This window comes from Protopterus annectens, chromosome 1.part2 (genome assembly GCF_019279795.1).
Source record: "Protopterus annectens isolate FY-2018-M chromosome 1.part2, PAN1.0, whole genome shotgun sequence".
NCBI classification, from domain to species: domain Eukaryota; kingdom Metazoa; phylum Chordata; order Ceratodontiformes; family Protopteridae; genus Protopterus; species Protopterus annectens.
In genome coordinates this window covers 197,942,283-197,955,616 of record NC_056727.1, presented here as the reverse complement: position 1 = coordinate 197,955,616, position 13,334 = coordinate 197,942,283, and positions in this window count along the sequence as shown.

The window sequence follows — 13,334 nt, the reverse complement described above, 5'->3', positions numbered from 1 at the left end:
TGTGAAAATATAAAGCTGCTACCTAGTTCTTTAAGCGACAGTATAAATTCATCCAATATTCTATCCATGTTCGTTTCACACTGCTGAAGATGTGGATAGCTATTGTTCTTTCCTAATTTCCTCCTGCACATTCCTATATTCCTATATTTTGTCATATAATTATTTCATTTATTACAAAAAGTTTTATCTCCAGAAAGTAGGTGTTGCCATGGGTTCGCCAGTAGGGGCTAGTTTCGCCAATATGGCGATGGCAAGGTGGGAGAGGCAATTCATCCTGGAGAATGAAGAATTCAAAGAAATTATTAAATTCTACACATGTTATCTTGACTATATTTTTATCATCCTTGAAGCAGATGAAAGTAAGGTACAACAATTTGTCGAGTTTATTAATCACACTACTGACTTTCTTAAATTTACAGCTAGTTTCAATATGGATGAGATAGCCTATTTAGACATCGATCTCAGGAAGGATAGAGGAAATAAGTGCTATTTAGCTAATATTTTCAAGAAAAGCACTTATTCAAATTCCTTCCTACATTTCTCAAGTTGCCACCCTTTTCAACAAAAATGTTCTGTAATCAAGGGTCAATTAGTTCAAGTGACAAGGATAATCTCATTGGATGATGATTTTAATATGGAATGTAAGACACTTGAAAAAATGTTTTTGGCCCATGCTTACCCACTAGGGTTGATTCAAAACCTGATGATTGAAGTTCAAGATAAGAGGAAAACAGGGCTTATACGCCAATATTACAACCGAAATTTAAATCACTAAATCAGGTTGTTGAAGCATCAGTTAGTTTTGAACAAGCATCTACAAGTATTAAGGTGGAATCCAATGTTTTGGTGAATTTCATTTCCACATTTAATTTTGAGAGTACTTCCATTATGAATATAATAAGGAAGAACTGGACATATATTACTCACGAACCAACTATGGCTAGAAAATTTGATATTACCCCTAGTTTTACATATAGGAGGGGGTTACAACTTGAAGAGCTTATTAGAAATGAAAGTGCCAGTGAACATGAAAACCACAGGGATGTTTAAATGTGAGAATTGTAATTTATGTACATTTATGGACACTGTTAACAACTTCACCCTGGGAGAGTCAAGATTTAGACACAAACAGAAATTTAATTGTAATTCCCGATTAGTGGTGTACCTAGCAAGATGCCAATGTTGCCCAGTCTTTTATATTGGGAAGACCGAACGTCGTCTTAGGGACAGGGTGTATGAACATCAATATACTATAGCTAAATTGAAATTAGATAATGTGATAGCAAAGCATGTTTCATTGGCACCTGATCATAATTTCAAATATTTAGCTATAGATCAGATTAGCCAAGAAGTAAGAGGTGGCCCTGTCCAGTTAAAGCTAGAAGAACTTGAAATAGCATGGCAAATAAGGCTTAATGCTTATTGCTACCCAGGGATTAATGATGCTTGTTCGATCAAATGCGTTTTGAAATTAAAGAGTTTGCTAAGGTAATAATCATATCTAGTACCTAAATATATAGTAACATCATTTAAGTTTGATTATTCATGTTTGGTTGAAGTTCTGATCTGTAATTTTGAAGGTTTAAATTATTTAGACTTTCTACTTAAGTGCAATATGGACAGTTGCGTCATATGTAAAATTGTTTTTTGTCCCATCCATGTGGCTGAACCTAACTGTTGGTAATGAGTTTTAGTTAGGTTTTGTTACTTTAGAATTTTTGTGGATCAAATGTTACAAGTAAGTATTTACAAAGTCAGTTATTTTTAAGTTAGACTCTCTATCTGGCAAGATTGCCAAGTTTATTGGTTGTATTTTTGACAACCTTCTGACAATTTTTAACAATTTTTTAAATTTCAGTTGAGTATTTAAGGTTGTTGGTTCACTTAAGTTGTGTTTCCATGTTATATTCAGTGTTTACATAGTGAGTGAGTTTGTCTCACTCACTACATGTTCCCTGCCAGTTAATGTTTCATGAATGAATAGTGACGTAACCCATGAGGCATTTAGCGATTGAGAGTAGTAGTCACATGATGTTTTATGTTTTCATTTAAGTGGTAGAACATTGCATGTAGAATGTAGTTTGCATTTGAGAAAGTTGGATTATGGACGACGAAAATGCTTCATGCATTTTATTTCTTATCAATAAACGCATTTTTGACGTTAACAGCTGTTTGCTTTTGGAACACATACAGATTGTGGTTGGACTCTTGTGTGGCTTGCAGCCTGTTTTCTGACATTCCTATATTGCTTCCATTTTGTTATTTCACCTGCTTGCTCCCCATTTTATCACTTTCCTATCTATCCCATTTTTACACCTTTAATCTGGTCAAAAAATGGAATCACACACCACACACATAAATAATAAAACCCTAATGAAGCCCTTCACTTTTTGTTCTCTGTGTTTGCATGGAGTTTGGCATCATGCACCAATGCTGAGCGAAGAGGAATGGCTCTTCATGTCCTATGGCATGGTGTAGTTACCTCTGCACAATGTTTCTTTAACATGCTGCACTAAGCAAACATACAGTTAAAGTAGAATAAAGGCAGTCGTATGTAAAAGTCCATATAAACAATTTATCTACACTGAGGACTGTATAACTATGAAACTACATATGTGTACTGTTGACTTAAATCACTAGGGTACTGTTTGTTTTTATACAGTAATTCACTGTAGTCATTCCCTCTCACATTTCCAATATTTATCACATGTAATTATTTAATTACTTCATCAATACATGTGTAAAAAAAATAGAGCTGGATTTGAACCCTGTACCCTCTGTGCTCAAAATAAGAACTCACTACTGTTACACATGCTGCCACAGACTCAGCTAGCCAGAAGATGTCTTTCTCCCACTCAGTACTGTCCAAAGTACTGACTGCCATGCATCTCCACTTAGCGTATTTGTGTGGAGGAAAGCAAACAAATAGAATTCTCATCATTTTCTCAGTGAAGCAGAGACCTGCATTTGCTTGTCACTTAACTATGCAAACAAGGAACACAGTATAAATACTTTTTAAGGTTATACAATTTATGACACATTTCCGATATGAACTACTTATGAACACCATAGTATATGTTAGCTGTATTTAACATAGCCAGCATAGATAAGTACTCTTCAGATTCAAGTAGGAGTCCTGAAATGTGTATCTTGCATTTCAAAACACTTTGCCATCAAATGTGCAAACCAGCTGCTCTGCAGTGCAGTGTGGAAACTGCTTATTAGCATGTATTAGCTATGTTTACCGGACAGTTAATCTTCATCACATTAAAATCCATGTAGAAACATAACCAAAGGGAAGCCACTTTGTAATGACTGAACACTTATTTACACTTCAATCATGTCTTAGCTGCACACATGTACTTGAAACTTGGTATGTCAATACTTATTCAAAAAATATCAACTGCACTACATAAATAAATAGCAAAATTGCATTGTTACATACCATGTACACTTTTATAATGATAATACACATTCAGTTTGTCTTATACATGCATTAATGTGGAAAGCAAGTCTTCATAAATATGAACACATAAATATGATCACAAAAATGGGTGTCCATCTGTATGTGACAGTTTAAGTGAGAAAGGTACATAACATACTAGGAAGTAGCTGCATATGTCTCATTTCTGCTACATGCATTCCTGACAGCTATTTGCATTTAGTTTGAGAAGCTGTCTCTTAAAGTATACCTGCACATTGGAAACACAACAGGAAATACTGAATCAATACTTTTCATATCACTCTCATAACAGGAAATGTCAATCACATCATATAATGATGATGGCATCATCTATAAAGACTGCTATGACAAGACAAAATATACTTTGGGGTGCTGAAATCATTAAATATTATGTTTTACAGATGGGAAGAAAATACTTGCATGTGTGTTAAATTAGCACAGCAGCCACATTATATATGTGTCTCTATGTATGTGTAAGTGTGTGTGCATAGTCAAAGGAAAATCAGTCTGTATCATACTATCATAAATCGTGTCTCATGCAGAAATAAAATATCGTGATAGTCATGCATGGTGACACATCCATTTCATGTTGGCCTCACTACATCTTCTTGCAAACATCTCTTTCAACTTTCTTGTTTTTAAAGCCCACTTTTGCACTTGTTTCTCACCTTTCCTGTGACTAGTCTAGTCCAGATACAGATTTGCTGTATCCAGGACTGTTTGTAAGCTTCTGAGCCTCGCAACCCTTTCTATGTTGGGGGAAAGCATTCTAGATTATCAGTGGGAGTGGGAAGCACTAGGTAGCCTATGTACTACAAGAGCAGTGGTTTCTGGTCCAGAAATTGTAGTTTATTGACCGTTTGTGCAGTTTTTTCATCTCTTTCAACTTTCTGGTTTAAAATCCCACAGTTGCGCTTGCTTCCCACTTTTCCTGTAACTAGTCTAGTCCAGATACAGAGTTGCTGTATCCAGGACTGTTTGTAAGCTTCTGAGCCTCCTAAGCCTTTTTGTTTCATAGGTTCATAGGTTCATAGGTTCATACTAGGCTATCTGCCCTAGGGCATTTATAAGCCTAGCCAGAGTGTGTGTGGCTTTCACCACCCCTTAGGATGAGAATACTATACCCATTAGTTTGCTGTGCCTCTGTCCAGCAGTGATACAGAGAAGATTCCCGGGGTAAACCTACGATCTCCCATCCACTCGTCAAGATTTCTCTTGAACAGAGTCAGTGAGGGGCTCTGCCTCACATGGACTGGGATTCTGTTCCATAGTGTAGGGAGTCTCTGGGTGATGAATCTGTCCCTCCAGCACGTCCTATTTATATCCGTGTTGAGGTTTAAGTCTCTTGCTCTCGTGGCTCTGGTGGATTTGGATTTTTGAGGTGGAGCATGTCCATTAATTCTGGGTTGGACATGGCCTTGTATGTCAAGCACAGATCACCTCTGAGCAGACGGTATGCGACTGAATAGAGCTGGAGTTTCTTCAGTCGGGCATCATATGACATATGTTTGAGCCCCTTTATCCTTTTGGTGAGGAACTTTGGGGTCTTTCCAACTGCTGCAGGTGTCGGGTAAGGTACATTCGAATGGGGCGTTGTACTCAATCATTGGTCTGATAAGTGAAGAGTACAGGGGTACAATGACCTCTCCTGATCTGGATGTGAATCCCTTCATGATCAGGTGGGCAATGTAGAAGGTCTTCCTAACCACGTTGGCAATGTGAGTGTCAAAAGAGAGGTTACTGTCAACTTGGGTCCCCAGGTCCCTGATAACTTCTTCCGTGTTTAATGGATTACCACCTATGTGGTAATTAGGGTTACCTTGTTTTTCCCAAAGGGTATGACTATACATTTTTGGCATTTAGCTTAAGGCCATGGCTCTGGCACCAGTTATCCATTTCTATGAGACCTTTCTGGAGGATGTCTGTGTCTGATGGAGTGTCAATTATGGTGCCCAGTTTGCAGTCATCTGCAAATTTTGTCAGCCACAATCCCCTATGTTTGCCTGCACTTCAGAAAAATAAATGCCGAACAAGAGGGGCCCAGGACTGAGCCCTGTGGGACACCGCCGTGACCGGCTTAGAGTCTGACATGGCACCAGCAACTCTAACCCTGTGTGTTCTGTCCTTGAGCCAGTTTGCAACCCATCTTGTGACATATGGGTTTACATCTAAGCTGGTGAGCTTTTCTATGATGCCCGAGTGGGGTATTGTGTCGAATGCTTTTGCTAGGTCAAGGTAGGCTGTGTGAACTGCCTTACCCTCATCAATGGCCTTAGTGACTGTTTCAAAAAGTCCACTAAGTTCAAGAGGCAGGATCTGCCCTTGACAAAGCCAAATTGCAGGATCCAGTGTCTGTAGGTCCCCAATGTCTTTATTTATGAGTTCCATTATGATCCTCTCCATAGCTTTGCAGACAAGGCTCGTCAAGCTTATGGGGCTGTAATTTCCAGGGTCCGTAGAAGCACCGCCTTTGTGGAGTGGAACCACAGTTGCCGTACGCCATTCTTTGGGTACGTATCCTGTAGTAAGGCTAAGATTAAACAGCAGCCTTATGTGTGGGTTTAGTTCCTCATTGAGTTCAGGTAGCACACAGCCGGGGACACCGTCCAGTCCCATTGATGCTGTGTTTTTTGCTTTAGAGAGAGCAGCTCTCACCTGGGCATCTGAGATGTTTGGGAGGCTAGACTCTGGTGGGATAGATATTTCTCCTTTTGGGAGGGAGGGAGAAATTTGCACTGAACCTGTCTGCCAGTATGTTGGCAATGTCTGTGGGTTCAGTGATTTTTTATCATTTTGGACTAATTCTGAGCATATCTGGGAGTTTCCACCCAGGTTTCTAACATAGCTAAAGAAGGCTTTATGATTGTCTTTTGTGTCATTAGCGATTTTTCTCTCAAAGTTGGCCTTGGATGATTTTATGAGTGATCGTAGTTTTTGCTAGTATTGATCAGAGATGCCTTCCCATTTAGGGATTTTGCTCTGTCATGTAGTAGCTTTCTCCTCTTGTTGTAGAGTTTGTTTATGGCTGGAGTCCACCAGACCGGCCTGCCTTTGGTGGAAAAGGTCTTGATTTTATTAGGGATTGCTTGATCCATATATTCCTGGAGGTGCTCGTAGAAGGCATTTGTAAGGGTTTCAGCAGCGTGGGCTGTGGTTTCCACTGGCTCGGGGCCTTGAAGGATACCACTCCAGTCTTAAGAAGTGTGAAGTTTGCTTTTGAGAAGTTCTTCACTGTGGTCTTTTGCTGGGGGTGGGGCGGATGTGGATCTCCAGTGAGATTAATTTATGGTCTGATCTCACCAATGAGAGATATACTTCGGTGTGGGAGCATTTTGTACCCATGTTTGTGATGATCAGGTCTAGTATATTTTCTCCTCTTGTGGGAATGGTGACTAGTTGTTCCATAGCATTTGAGTTTATGAACTCAAGGAACCTTTGGGCTAGGGTGTTGGGGCTTGAGTAATGTTCCCAGTCTATGTTTGGGTAGTTGAAGTCACCCAATATGATGGTGTTTGGAGAGACATTTATACTCTCCAGTGTCTTCAGGAAGGCTGTGTGGGTTTCCTGAGTTTGAGAAGGTGGTCTGTAGCATGTTACAAACTGTAGGGCAGTTTTACCTATGGTTAATTGCACCTGGATGGTCTCCGATGCTTCGTGCGTTGCCACTAACCTGGAGGTGTGGGTATCCTTTATGAATATGGATACTCCCCCTCCTTTTGTAGTTCCGTCTGGATTTTGGGGCCGGAACGCATGATATGAGGTATAACCTGATAGCGCTGGGGTGCTCTCAGGAGCCTTGAACCAGGTTTCAGTCACAGCACAAACATCGATGTTCTCCATACTGAGGAGGGCTTCGAGGGCGTGCATCTTGAGGTTTAGACTTCTGGCATTGAGCAGTATTACCCTTAGTTTTTCTCCATTTTTGTTTTCTAGGGCGGTAGGTTTATCATTTGAGCCTTGCCTAAAAAAGGCACTATGGGGGTGGAAAGGCACTATGGGGGTGGCTGAGCTATTGAGATAGAGAATAGACTGTTTAGATTGCAAGTAGAGAAGTTCTAAGGGAAAAATTGAAGAGCAGACTTTACGGAGGGGTGACAGGTGCAAGCCGTCCCGTGCGAAGCAGCGTGGCTTGTCAAGCATGTCATCCCAGGCAGACAGACATTGGATCCCCTTAGAATGACACCAGTAATTAAGCCAATTATTAAAGCTGATCATTTTGTCTCTGTATTGTGGCATCATTCTTGGTGAGGGTAGGAAACTGCTCAGGGTCAGGGTCATACCGGCCTGGGCTACATAATCTGAGAGCTCCTCTATGTCTCTTTTCATGTAGTCCAGGGAGGTACATCTCAGGTCGTTCACACCGGCATGGACAATGACTGAGTCATACTTGTACTTGCTGTGGAGTGACCTGAGTGCTTGTGTTATGTGGTGGATTCTAGCCTGACAGGCAGCTAACTGTGATCTTTCCTTGTTCAGTCTGGTGAGTGGGACGCCAGTGTGTCTGACTATGGAGTCACCTATAACAAGTGTGTCTGGCATTGTGTTTGGCCTTAAGGGCTGTGACTGTTTAGCACACTGACTTTGAGAACTATGTGTTGCATGTCTTATGTCTTGAGGTGGCAGTTGCTTGGGTGTCTGCTTTGGAGGCCTCTGTAGTTTTGGTAGATTTTGATCAGTGCCTCCAGTATGTCTTTGTGTGTTTATGTGTTTGTTTTGCAGTTGTGATAGTTCTATGTGAAACTGGGTTTGTGGTGTGCGTGGTTTCCTTCTCCTCCTGTCTGGTCTTCCCAGTCTTGAGTTGAGAGAGCTCAGCCTCCAGTTTGGCTATATAGTTGCATCTCACATGTATTTGTGTTTTGTGGGAGAAGGAGTGGGTTGTCTGTGTACATGAGGCAATTGTAACATTGCCTCAAGATGCCCAGATTCACCAGCTGAACAGGAGAGGACGCTAGCAACTGACCCTTCGACATGCTAGAAAAAGTGAAAAAGTTTGCTGTGTAACTGAGTCAGAAGGGACCTATAGGGAAATGGGTACTCAAGGATTCTAGGCTAATGTAGTACTTTGTTTAGTATACAAGTACTTTACCTATATAAAAATGCTTTAGGAGCAAGTGCTGAGCTATTGAGATAGAGAATAGACTGTTTAGATTGCAAGTAGAGAAGTTCTAAGGGAAAAATTGAAGAGCAGACTTTACGGAGCCAGAAATAGTTTAACCTTGTTTACCGGGCGCTGCCGGAGGGTGCTCTATGGGCAACTCCGCTAAAGCGGGCTTTATAGCAGGGGTTGAAAAGACCTAGGAATTGACCCAAAATGGCCAATAGACTACAAGTTTCTGGCTGGAACCACTGCTCTAGGGACAAATAGGCTGCTCAGTGCTCCCCACTCCCACTGGTGAACAAAGAAGCTTCCCTTTATCCAAATAAGGATATGGAATAGCACAGGAACCAAGCCAAAGCCCAGAGATCAGCAAACTCTGAAGACTGGACTATTCTAGTTCAGTAAGGTGGGAAAACAAGATTTCTGTAAAAAAAAAAAAAAAAACAGAGGAAAAACAGACAGTAAATGCTATAAATGCTTTTAAACGGCTAGCGCACTTGAGTGTGTTAGCCTAAAGGTAAAATTAAGCAACAAATAACTTTTTAAAAGTGCAAAACAGTTAATCAACACAAAAACAGTTTAAATAGAATTCAGAGCTGTATAAACAGGTGAAAATGCAGTCGCTAAGCAGTACATAATCAAAAAGCCAGAAAAAATACTTAAATCAGGAAAAGTCACTCTTTGCTCTCTGCTGCTTGTAGAACTCTGCAGGACACCACGAGGAGCTGTGTTGAGTTGAATACATGCGAAAAAGCGCGCTAAAGCGGCTATATTACAGGGGGATGAAAAGAGCTAGGAATTGACCCAAAATGGCCAATAGACTACAAGTTTCTGGCTGGAACCACTCCTCTAGGGACAAACAGGCCACTCAGTGATCCCCACTCCCACTGGTGAACAAAGACGCTTCCTTTTATCCAAATAAGGATATGGAATAGCACAGGAACCAAGACAAAGCCCAGAGGTCAGCAAACTCTGAAGACTGGACTATTCTAGTTCTGTAAGGTGGGAAAACAAGATTTTTTTTATTGTTTTTATTTTTCTCTTTTGCAGAAAACAGAAGAAAATCAGACAGTAAATGCTATAAATGCTTTTAAACGGCTAGCGACTTGAGTGTGTTAGCCTACAAGTAAAATTAAGAAACAAATAACTTTTTAAAAGTGCAAAACAGTTAATCAACACAAAAACAGTTTAAATAGAATGCAGAGCTGTATAAACAGGCTAAAAAGCAGTCGCTAAGCAGTAAATAATCAAAAGCCAGAAAAATACTTAAATCAGGAAAAAGTCACTCTTTTGCTCTCTGCTGCTTGTAGAACTCTGCAGTACACCACGAGGAGCTGTGCTGAGTTGAATACAGTTTAAAAAGCACGCTAAAGCGGCTTTATTACAGGGGCTGAAAAGAGCTGGGAATTGACCCAAAATGGCCAATAGACTACAAGTTTCTGGCTGGAAACCACTCCTCTAGGGACAAATAGGCGCTTCAGTGCTCCCCACTCCCACTGGTGAACAAAGATGCTTCCTTTGGGGGCCATTTTAAAAAACAAAAATTTTTTTTCCCCTTTTTTTAATCAAGGGTCAATTAGTTCAAGTGACAAGGATAATCTCATTGGATGATGATTTTAATATGGAATGTAAGACACTTGAAAAAATGTTTTTGGCCCATGCTTACCCACTAGGGTTGATTCAAAACCTGATGATTGAAGTTCAAGATAAGAGGAAAACAGGGGTTTAAACGCCAATATTACAACCGAAATTAAAATCACTAAATCAGGTTGTTGAAGCATCTGTTAGTTTTGAACAAGCATCTACAAGTATTAAGGTAGAATCCAATGTTTTGGTGAATTTCATTTCCACATTTAATTTAGAGAGTACTCCCATTATGAATATAATAAGGAAGAACTGGACATATATTACTCACGAACCAACTATGGCTAGAAAATTTGATATTACCCCTAGTTTTACATATAGGAGGGGTTACAACTTGAAGAGCTTATTACAGATGAAAGTGCCAGTGAACATGAAAACCACAGGGATGTTTAAATGTGAGAATTGTAATTTATGTACATTTATAGACACTGTTAACAACTTCACCCTGGGAGAGTCAAGATTTAGACACAAACAGAAATTTAATTGTAATTCCCGATTAGTGGTGTACCTAGCAAGATGCCAATGTTGCCCAGACTTTTATATTGGGAAGACAGAACGTCTTCTTAGGGACAGGGTGTGTGAACATCAATATACTATAGCTAAATTGAAATTAGATAATGTGATAGCAAAGCATGTTTCACTGGCACCTGATCATAATTTCAAATATTTAGCTATAGATCAGATTAGCCAAGAAGTAAGAGGTGGCCCTGTCCAGTTAAAGCTAGAAGAACTTGAAATAGCATGGCAAATAAGGCTTAATGCTTATTGCTACCCAGGGATTAATGATGCTTGTTCGATCAAATGCTTTTTGAAATTAAAGAGTTTGCTAAGGTAATAATCATATCTAGTACCTAAATATATAGTAACATCATTTAAGTTTAATTATTCATGTTTGGTTGAAGTTCTGATCTGTAATTTTGAAGGTTTAAATTATTTAGACTTTCTACTTAAGTGCAATATGGACAGTTGCGTCATATGTGAAATTGTTTTTTGTCCCATCCATGTGGCTGAACCTAACTGTTGGTAATGAGTTTTAGTTAGGTTTTGTTACTTTAGAATTTTTGTGGTTCAAATGTTACAAGTAAGTATTTACAAAGTCAGTTATTTTTATGTTAGACTCTCTATCTGGCAAGATTGCCAAATTTATTGGTTGTATTTTTGACAACCTTCTGACAATTTTTAACAATTTTTTAAATTTCAGTTGAGTATTTAAGATTGTTGGTTCACTTAAGTTGTGTTTCCACGTTATATTCAGTGTTTACATAGTGAGTGAGTTTGTCTCACTCACTACATGTTCCCTGCCGGTTAATGTTTCATGAATGAATAGTGACGTAACCCATGAGCCATTTAGCAATTGAGAGTAGTAGTCACATGATGTTTTATGTTTTCATTTAAGTGGTAGAACATTGCATGTAGAATGTAGTTTGCATTTGAGAAAGTTGGATTATGGATGACGAAAATGCTTCATGCATTTTATTTCTTATCAATAAACGCATTTTTGACGTTAACAGCTGTTTGCTTTTGGAACACATACAGATTGTGGTTGGACTCTTGTGTGGCTCGCAGCCTGTTTTCTGACATTCCTATATTGCTTCCATTTTGTTCTTTCACCTGCTTGCTCCCCATTTTACCACTTTCCTATCTATCCCATTTTTACACCTTTAATCTGGTCAAAAAATGGAATCACACACCACACACATAAATAATAAAACCCTAATGAAGCCCTTCACTTTTTGTTCTCTGTGTTTGCATGGAGGTTGGCATCATGCACTAATGCTGAGTGAAGAGGAATGGCTCTTCATGTCCTATGGCATGGTGTAGTTACCTCTGCACAATGTTGCTTTAACATGCTGCACTAAGCAAAAATACAGTTAAAGTAGAATAAAGGCAGTCGTATGAAAAAGTCCATATAAACAATTTATCTACACTGAGGACTGTATAACTATGAAACTACATATGTGTACTGTTGACTTAAATCACTAGGGTACTGTTTGTTTTTATACAGTAATTCACTGTAGTCATTCCCTCTCACATTTCCAATATTTATCACATGTAATTATTTAATTACTTCATCAATACATGTGTAAAAAAATAGAGATGGATTTGAACCCTGTACCCTCTGTGCTCAAAATAAGAACTACTGTTACACATGCTGCCACAGACTCAGCTAGCCAGAAGATGTATTTCTCCCACTCAGTACTGTCCAAAGTACTGACTGCCATGCATCTCCACTTAGCGTATTTGTGTGGAGGAAAGCAAACACATAGAATTCTCATCATTTTCTCAGTGAAGCAGAGACCTGCATTTGCTTGTCACTTAACTATGCAAACAAGGAACACAGTATAAATACTTTTTAAGGTTATACAATTTATGACACATTTCCGATATGAACTACTTATGAACACCATAGTATATGTTAGCTGTATTTAACATAGCCAGCATAGATAAGTACTCTTCAGATTCAAGTAGGAGTCCTGAAATGTGTATCTTGCATTTCAAAACACTTTGCCATCAAATGTGCAAACCAGCTGCTCTGCAGTGCAGTGTGGAAACTGCTTATTAGCATGTATTAGCTATGTTTACTGGCCAGTTAATCTTCATCACATTAAAATCCATGTAGAAACATAAACAAAGGGAAGCCACTTTGTAATGACTGCACACTTATTTACACTTCAATCATGTCTTAGCTGCACACATGTACTTGAAACTTGATATGTCAGTACTTATTCACAAATATCAACTGCACTACATAAATAAATAGCAAAATTGCATTGTTACATACCATGTACACTTTTATAATGATAATACACATTCAGTTTGTCTTATACATGCATTAATGTGGACAGCAAGTCTTCATAAATATGAACACATAAATATGATCACAAAAATGGGTGTCCATCTGTATGTGACAGTTTAAGTGAGAAAGGTACATAACATACTAGGAAGTAGCTGCATATGTCTCATTTCTGCTACATGCATTCCTGACAGCTCTTTGCATTTAGTTTGAGAAGCTGTCTCTTAAAGTATACCTGCACATTGGAAACACAACAGGAAATACTGCATCAATACTTTTCATATCACTCTCATAACAGGAAATGTCAATCACATCATATAATGATGATGGCATCA